Source organism: Cryptomeria japonica, chromosome 10 (assembly GCF_030272615.1).
Source record: "Cryptomeria japonica chromosome 10, Sugi_1.0, whole genome shotgun sequence".
NCBI lineage: Eukaryota > Viridiplantae > Streptophyta > Pinopsida > Cupressales > Cupressaceae > Cryptomeria > Cryptomeria japonica.
Genome location: NC_081414.1, coordinates 596,238,636 through 596,248,035, shown reverse-complemented (window position 1 = coordinate 596,248,035; position 9,400 = coordinate 596,238,636).

The window sequence follows — 9,400 nt, the reverse complement described above, 5'->3', positions numbered from 1 at the left end:
CAACATTGTATACCCAAAACAATTTCATTTACTCTTTCCATAAAAGCAAAAATTCTTTCATCTTCTTCCATTTTTAGATTTTCATACCTGACTTGGAAGCATTCCAGTTTTGAAATTTTGATAGTGGTATCACCTTCATTCAATGTCTCCAATTTATCCCAAATAGCTTTAGTAGTAGATCAGTACGATAATCCCATGATTTGTTGATCTGACAATACGCTCAAAAGTGCTATGAGATTTTGGCAAGATCAAAAGGCAATGGAAAGCACAAATAAGAGAGAACAAAATAGATGATAGAAATAAACTCTATTCTATCAAGGTGAAAAATATGATCAACTGGATCATTTAGCATTACATACAATGAATATGAGCCTACTTATATAGGCAAGGGTATATGGATATGTGATCACACAAACATGACATGTGGCTCAATAAGAAACAAGGGTAGGTAGGAAATAGGTGTGGGTAGGTAGAAGAAACAATATAATAGTCCACATGAGGTGGATCACCCACTGAATGTGGAGTGTAACAACAAGATCAACACCATAAAAGGTGGAAATTCTCCTACACACGCTATCCCAATGTGGCACAAACACCCAAGTGTCTCATACCCAAACTACTATGAAATGCATTTCCTAAGTAAACTTAAGTAAGTGTAATAATATCCAAGATGAATAATTATTTACACCAACGAGTGCTTCTCTTGCTTTGCAATCATTCTCCTGATCTTTAGCCAAGGTAGGTGGATTAGGTTGACTCTGTGTAGGACCAACATAGTCATTCTTTGTAACGTCCCATATTTCTCTTCCAATGTAATTCAGATGTGTCTCCATTCTGATCTTCCATATACCATAGTTACTTCCATCAAGTTTCAGACTGTCCTTCCTGAAATAGTTAGTTGTCATAGAATCTCCTCAAGCTGTTAAACTTCTGCAAAAAAAGGACTTTTCTCTAATACCAATTGTTAGGACCCAGAGGCAAATGAGAGGGGGGGGGGGGGTGAATCAGTTGTCTATTAATTTCAACCCAAATACCAAATATAACTTAATCAAACTTGATGCATAATACCGGTAAACCAAACTTAATGTCGGTTGACAGTTTAACAGTTAATAATGATACCAGTGAAGTTTAATGCATGAAACAGAAAGAGAAATATCATCCACAACACATAACACAAATATTTGTACATGGAAACCCTATAAGGGGAAAAACCATGGTGGGAAACCTTACCCACAATCAGATGATACTACTATAGATAGTATGTGTGTACAAATATGGTCTGAACATGCAAAAAGGGCAACTTCCTAGAGCTCACTGCTCAATCACAAAAAGAGAGTCACACTGACTACAATTGGATGGTTAAATACAATGATAATGTACTGCTCAAAGTAGCATCTTCATATGCTGGATTCAGTAACAGTTAAGCTCTAATTGTCTTCTTCAAACCTTGAATCTTCAAATGATGTCTACGTGAGTAGCTCTCCTTATATTCACATATACCTTATTATATTCCAATACCACCACATAGTCTCACAAATGAGATCTTACATATATACCAAAACCTAAGACCAAATGTGTATGTCAGCTTACTAAGAATATTACAATTAAATCAATTACAAATGAATCAATATGCAATGCATCATGTCGGCTCAATGCATTTACAATAATAACCAATCAATAAATCATCTCCATAACGTGTCATGCTGATCTAGAATAGATAATGCTTGTCGGTCCATAACCTAGACCAATTTGCTGCTAACAACAAATATACCAACTCAATTAGACCAATAACCAAATCTCCAAAACAAGTGTCCAAACCATGTCTTTGACATAATCAAGTAATCTCTAGATGATAACAGACCATCTTCAGTGCCGGTGATCAATATAACCTATCGGTGAACCAAATACTGGTGACTGTGCATAAGTCACTGAACATGTCGGTGAACATAAACAAAGATCTTCAGTGCTGATAAGTGTTGACAAGTGTTGACATCAATGAAAAAATCAATACAACACATCCATAATATTGATTTTTCTCATGAGTGTTGCCATCAATGCCAAAGGGGGAGATTGTTGGCATTTTACACTCTTATGAGAATAGTTGATGTTATCATTGATGGCAATCATTTGGTAAGCCACTGACATTTACCGACACCAGCAATAGACATCTACATACACCAGCAAACACTTCACCGATAGCGGCAACAATGCATACCGACACACTAGCCGACAGGGAATAAACTTTTGTTTATTATATTTAAATATAATTATCTTTTGTAAAAGCCGACATGGCATATTGTAAAAGACTCATATATATCTATGAGATCTTATAGGTCATTTTGTAAGTAAGAAAGAGATAGAGGATGATATTATGATATAGTTGACAACAAAGGTTTTGGTTATAGAATGAGCTTAAACTGGTACTCAACCTGGCATAGTTGATGCTGATTTGAAGCAGTACATTGTATTGGATTTCATAATCTACTTTTGTAGTCAGTGTGACTCTTATTGAGCGGTGAGCTCTAGGTAGTTGGCCTTCCTGCATGTGCATGCCCCTCATTGTAAGTAATATTTGTTCATTGGCCAGTAAGTGAATATTGTGGGTCACAAATCCCACTGAGGTTTTTCCCACACTGGGTTTCCTCATTAAACATTTTGTGTTATGGTGTGTTTTCTATGCTGTCTTTATTGTTCCTATTTACTGCATTAACTCTTATTTATCGGTACACTATTTTGAAATGCAAAGTTCTTAATAAGTTTAAATATTTTGCTATCTAGTTAGATACCGATTCACCCCCCCTCTCAGTATCTTTGGGATTGTCATTAATATTACAATCCTAATATTGGCATTTAACATAATTGGTGATGAGATGAGAAGATGACTAGTAAAGTTATTGTTGGCATAACTAGTAAAGTTGGTAAAGTTGATGGAGATTGTTGGCTAGGTGATGATGATATAGTTGTAAGTTTTTTAATGAATTTATTTGTAGTTTTAATGATGGAAACCATGTTTGTTGAGTCATCTAAGTCATCTAGGCCTACCGGGAAAGCCTGATCGGTAGAAGAATGTGTTAGACAACAAAACTGCTAAACCGGTTTACTGCAAGGTAAGCAAGAACAGTGCAATGATCAAGATACTGGTATGGACGATTGGTGAAGAGTTAGATATTGTGGTGTGGAATATATGATTGTGACATTGGCATGAGTCTGTGATTGCAACTGCATCAACATATTCACTAGATTGAGTGAGTTGTGATTGACTACCACAAACTATATGAAGAAGAATGTATATCGGTAACAAATCTTTTGACCGGTAATGATTTATGGTTTGGCGGTGAATATTATCATGTTCATAACTTAGTGATGACATGTCAAAAACCACGTGTTATGATAAGACTATGTTTGAGCACGTACACAGATTAGATTTCTTGGGAACGAACAAAGTGCTTAGCAGAATGTGACATGGGTTTGATTGCTTATCAAATCGATATACGATGATGAGCGGTGATCATTCAATGGTGGAAATTGTCTTGAAAATTATTGTAATGATTTGTAATGTATTTTGGTGGATTGTTTTGCTGCACTTATTGAAAATTCATTGAATTTTGAATGTGGCTAGGGTTATGTAACCAACCTAGTTGTAAAGTTTATTTAGGTCGAGTTTGAGAAGAGATTTTGTGTCAGTGATTTGAGAAGAAGAGTGTGCCGAACCAGATTGAAGAGTCTGCATGTGTGCAACAGAGTTGAGATGAAAAGGATCTGTACAGGCAAGCAAGGAAATTCTATGATTAGATCATTTGCCCTGTTGTTCCCTAACGGTTAGAGTAGTTTGAAATCCCTTAATTGGGTAGATCCTAACAAGTCTTATTTGTAGATCTCTTCGCTAGGTGGCTCATTAGCTTGAGTTTAAAATCCTCTAATAAGGTTAATCCTAACATGGTAGAGCTCCTAACAGGGCCAAGGTAAAATCCCTTCAATAGGTGACTCCTAACAAGATCTACTCTTAACCGAGCATATTGTAAAGCTCCTAATTAGACTAGGCCTTTAATCGGGCACATTCAGAAAGAGTGCAAATATTTTATACGTGTTGAATTCCCACCGTGGTTTTTCCCATTTGGGTTTCCACATGAAAAATATCTATGTTCATGTGGTGATGCATTATTGATGTGTGGATTTGATATCATTACTTTGTTTGTATAATGATTAACACTAGAATGAATGGTTTGGTAAATCTCCTAACTGGTATGTTTGAGTAGTTATCGGTACTAGTTTTTGAAGCATTTTAAAAGTATTGCAAATTTGTTTAACTACTAATTCACCTCCCCCTCTCAGTAGCTACCAGACCCTCATAATAACAATTGGTATTAGAGCACTAGAATCTCTTTGTGTAGAAGCTTAACCACTTGAGGTAAAGATATGAGATGATGAAGAAGGAGGGTCTTAAGTTCACAAAGGATAACTACAGAATATGGAGTGATAAAATGAAGATCTACATCAAAGGAATGGGGCAACAGTTTTGGTTGCATGTTGAAAATTAGTATTCACCTCCTACCGATACTCTTACTATAGATCAACTTAAGGAACAACAGGAGAATATTCAAACATTGGAAGCCATTGTAAGTACACTTTATGATTCAGAGTATATTGATGTCCATGGTCTTGAAACAACTTATGAAGTTTGGGAAAAGTTGAAGTTTATTTATGGTGGAGATGTGTATGTGCAAAAAGATAAGGAAGAAAGCCTAAGAGGCAAATTTGATGACATGAAGATGATGGAAGGTGAGAACATCACCTAGTATGGACAAAGAATAAAAGTAGTTCGAGGAATCAAAAGTGCTGGTAGATCCATAACTGAAGACACAGTGGTAACTAAAATGCTAAGAACCTTATTTCCTACTTATGCTATTAGAGTATCTGCTATCAAAGAATTGAGGTCAGTCAACAAAGATAAATTTATAGTTGATTCTTTGATAGGCAAGCTTACTGCTTTTGAGTTGAATAGCTTTGACAATAGTGTACCTAAAGTAGAATCTACTTTCAAAGCATCAGTATCTAATGCACTGGTAAGAAAAAGGAAAGGATGTTTATAGGTCAAGTCATCATGGCGGTGGTAATGAAGAAGTGGATGGTGAAGATAAATTGATGGAAATTGAGGCTTTATTGGCAAAGAAACTTCCTAGAGGCACCGGTAAGAACAAATGAAAGATTCCTCTTAAATGTTTCTCATGTAACAAGATAGGACATATTGGTGCTAATTGTCCTAATAGTGATAAGAAGGAAAAGTTTAGAAAGTATAAAGGAAAAGGAAAGAAACAATGTTATGTTGTAGTTGATGAAGGTGTTACCGATGTGGAATCTGAGGATGAAGACAATGAGAAAATTGTTTTTGTAGCTGTTAAGGAAGATCGCTCTGACAAGAAAGCTTTAGTATGTCATATTGATAGTAGTGTTGAGTGGTTCATTGATAGTGGTTGATCACATCACATGAACGTGTTAGAATCAATGATAGTCCCAAAGAAACTGAGAGGGGGGGGGTGAATCAATGTCTAACCGATTAGCAAAATATTTAAACTTATTAAGAGCTTTGTATGTCAAAACTTTAAACAATATACCGGTAAGTAAGAATTAATGCAACAAATAAGAATAACAGAGACAACATAGAGAACACACCATAAAACAAGATATTTAATGAGGAAACCCAGTGTGGGAAAAACCTTAGTGGGATTTGTGACCCACAATATTCACTCACTAGCCAATGAATAAATATTACTTACAATGAGGGGCCTGCACATGCAGGAAGGCTAGTAGCCTAGAGCTCACTACTCAACTACAAAATAGAAGTTTCACTGACCTACAAAATGGATTATCAAAATCCAATACAATGTACTGCTTCAGATCAACATCAACTATGCCAAGTTCAGTACCAATTTAAGCTCAGTCTATAACCAAAACCTTCGCTGTCAACTATATCACCTTATACAAAATATTATCTACATCCTCTCTCTCTCATATATCATCTCTATCAAAATGACCTATAAGATCTCAGACATATATATGAGTCTTTTACAATATACCATGTCAGCTTTTACAAAAGATAATTACAATATAAAACAATAAACAAAAGTTTATTCCATGTTGGCTTGAGTGCCCATATGCATTATTGCTATTGTCGGTGAAATGCCTGCCAATGAATGTAGAAGTCTATTGCTGGTGCTGGTAACTGTCAGTGGGTTGATAGATGATTTCCAGTTGGTTTCCAGTTGGTTGCCATCAATAACAACATCAACTATTCTCATAAGAGTGTAGAATGCCAACAATCTCCCCCTTTGGCATTGATTGCAACACTCATGAGAAAAATTCAAAAACTGTTCCAAGAACTTAAGTCCAAAAAGTTTCCAAAAAGATGTGCTCCTCCTGAGAAAATGATCTCCTCTGAATAAGCATTTTTCTCTCCACTACTCCCCCTTTGACATCAATGAAAAAGGTTGTCAAAAATAGTCAAATGAGTGCAAAAATTTTGCTCTCAAGGTCTGTAACCGATTGGTTACAATTTGAAAGATATCTGCCAAAGCCAAATTTAAACTTTGCATAAAATTTTTTGTCATTCAAGGTTGCCTCAGTCCGTTGGATTGTGTCGGTGAGATAATGCATGTGTGCTTCTAGTGATCATTCTCCTTGAATTAATGCCTTAGATATTTCTATTCTTTGAGAAATAAGATTGTCCAACTTGGGACCAAGTTTATTTTTAAGCTCTCTGGCATTAGACCTTATCCTTGCCTTTTCTTTCTCAAGTTTCTCTAGTTTTTCCTCAAAACCTACCATTTCCTGTTCAAAAACTGATATGTGATCATATGAACCAATTATGTTATCAGCTATGTCATCGATTTCTTTCTGTGTTCTACTGATTTCCTTGTCTATGTCCTTTGTCAGAAGGTGAGGTTTGCATGTTTCCCTATATAGCTCCTTGTACTCCAAATTTGTAGTGTTTAGTGCCAGTAATAATGTATTCAGGTGTTCTGTACACTTATTTATGGTGTGTTCAAAGAATTTGTCCTTCTCTTTTTCAACTCTCTCCTTTTTGAGTCCTCATTCTCTTTATCAATGGTTATTACATTGTAAACAATAAATTTGGACAATGTGTCCAATTTTCCTAAAGAATCCTTAATATGATCTATGTTACAATTTGGTGCAATCAATTTTACAATAGGTACAGTGTTATCAATTTCCTTGTAGGTCAATGCATTGCAATCTGTTATCTTTTTGATTGAATCCAAAAGTACCTTTGTAACATTGGTAGGTCTGAATTCACTTGCTGATGTGTTGGATGTCTGACCAATTGCCTTTACTACTTCTGTGCTTCCATCAGTTGTAACCATTTTACTTGCATTTACCTCCAGTGGATCAGTCTGGGTTTGCATATCAACTTCAACAATTTCTACTGGTTTGTCTACCAAGTTGTCACTTTCCACATTATCTTCCTTAGCCTTTGAACTATCCTTGTCCACAACAATATTTACTTCCTAAGTATCCACATTCATGGTGAAGAGTATCTCAGATTCAAGATTTGTGTCATCATGAGTAATACCTTTAGTGTCAATAACTGGTGGATCATCTATGTGTATCGGTGCAGTATCCAAAGGTGGCTGTAGATTGTCAGTAATCTTGATGTTTGGAATAACACCAATTTTTCCTTTTCCCTTGTCCTTATCCTTCTGATATGCTTTAAATGTCTTCTTCGGTCAGTTCATTTCCTCTTATTTTTCCTTCTCCACAAAAATATATCCCAATTATTAGCAGTCTCATCTGCAATCTCTTTTACTCTTCCTGCCATTAAACTTACTTGCTGGTGTCCACTGGCAAAATCAGATTGGTTAGCTCCCGAAATTAATTCATCAATTTCCTCTTTTGAATTTATAGGATGTACAGCTAGAAGTTTTTCAATTTTTAGCTTCTTGTCTAATTCCATCACTGCTATCCTTTTTGCTTGCAATCTCCTGTAAAGATCATTAGGTAAGCCATCCACAACTTCAATTAGAATATTTTTATATATGTCCAAACGTAAAATTATACTATTCTCAATGCTTTCCCTGTCAAAATCATTAAATGTGTTATACAGTTTATGCACATTAGCCAAATTTCCATCATCAGTTATCTCATTCAGTAAATCATTCAAAGGAGTAATAGGTTGTTGTTTCTTCTTTGGTGTGAGTTTCTTTGGTGGTCCCCTTACTACCTATTGTTTCTTCCTCGAAGTCCTTTCTCTCTCAGGTGAAGGAGAGGGTACCAGTGAAGTTTTTCTCTTCCTCCTTTCAACTCTCTTAAACTCTGCTGGTTTCTCACTATTGGTTCTAGAAGATGTGTCAACCGATGAAATATGTGCCTCTGGTTGAAGTCCTTCAAGCTCAATAGCCGATATGCTACTGATATTCATTACATTTTCCTTGATTTCCTTAGCTTTCTTACAAGCATCTCTAATATATTTTTCTCTTTTCTTTCTTTCCTTCAACAAATTCACATCACTTTCAATAGTCTCAGCACTACCAAAAACCTATTTTGATGGTTTTCTCGGCGTATCCAGTAAAGCTTTTGCATATGTCTCAAGAATGTTAAGATCTACCTCATATCCCATTTTGGTCACCCAAATAGTCCTAGGGAGTACTGCCTCCATCCATTTCTGATCTCTCTTGATAAAAAAGCAAATCTCTTTGTCATATTTGTCTACTACATTCTGTGGTAATCTTTCTCTAGTTCTCATTTTAGCTTGGAAGGTTTTGAAGTATTAAATTATGTTATTGTCTCTATCAGTTCCCATGCCAGTAAAAGCTTCATGTAATTGTTTTCCTACTAGTATATCATATCCAAAGTCTTTAGGTCCTGTACCGGGGATCTCCTTAGTGAAATACAACATTAAACATACCAAAAGATTTCCAAAGCGCAATGTCCCTTTCTTATCTCCTTAAATCTTTTTTAAATTGTCAATGAGTTCATCTTTTAGCCATTCACACACATCTATCATTGCATTGTTGTTAACCATCTCATAAGCACTATTTATACAAATACTAGAAACTGAATTTAGCCCGTTAGCATGTGTAGTCTTGTAACCTAGCACCATACTTACAAATCTCACATTGGTGTCCTTGATATAATTTACTCTTAGTGATCTATTGTCAAATGTTGCTCCAGTTAGGGTCATTACTTTGTTGTTAGGAATCTTCTTAGTCTTATCAGGTCTGCTGTTGGTTGAGGGTAAACTAGTTACTGCCCTAATTGCTTGCCAAGTTATTTTGCAAACATAATCCAGCCATAAGAATTCCCCATGTGCTCTACTCAAAACAATTTTTACTACTTCCTCTAGAAATTGGGGAATGTTCAGTATTTCCACAAAACCTAGATTTTCTAC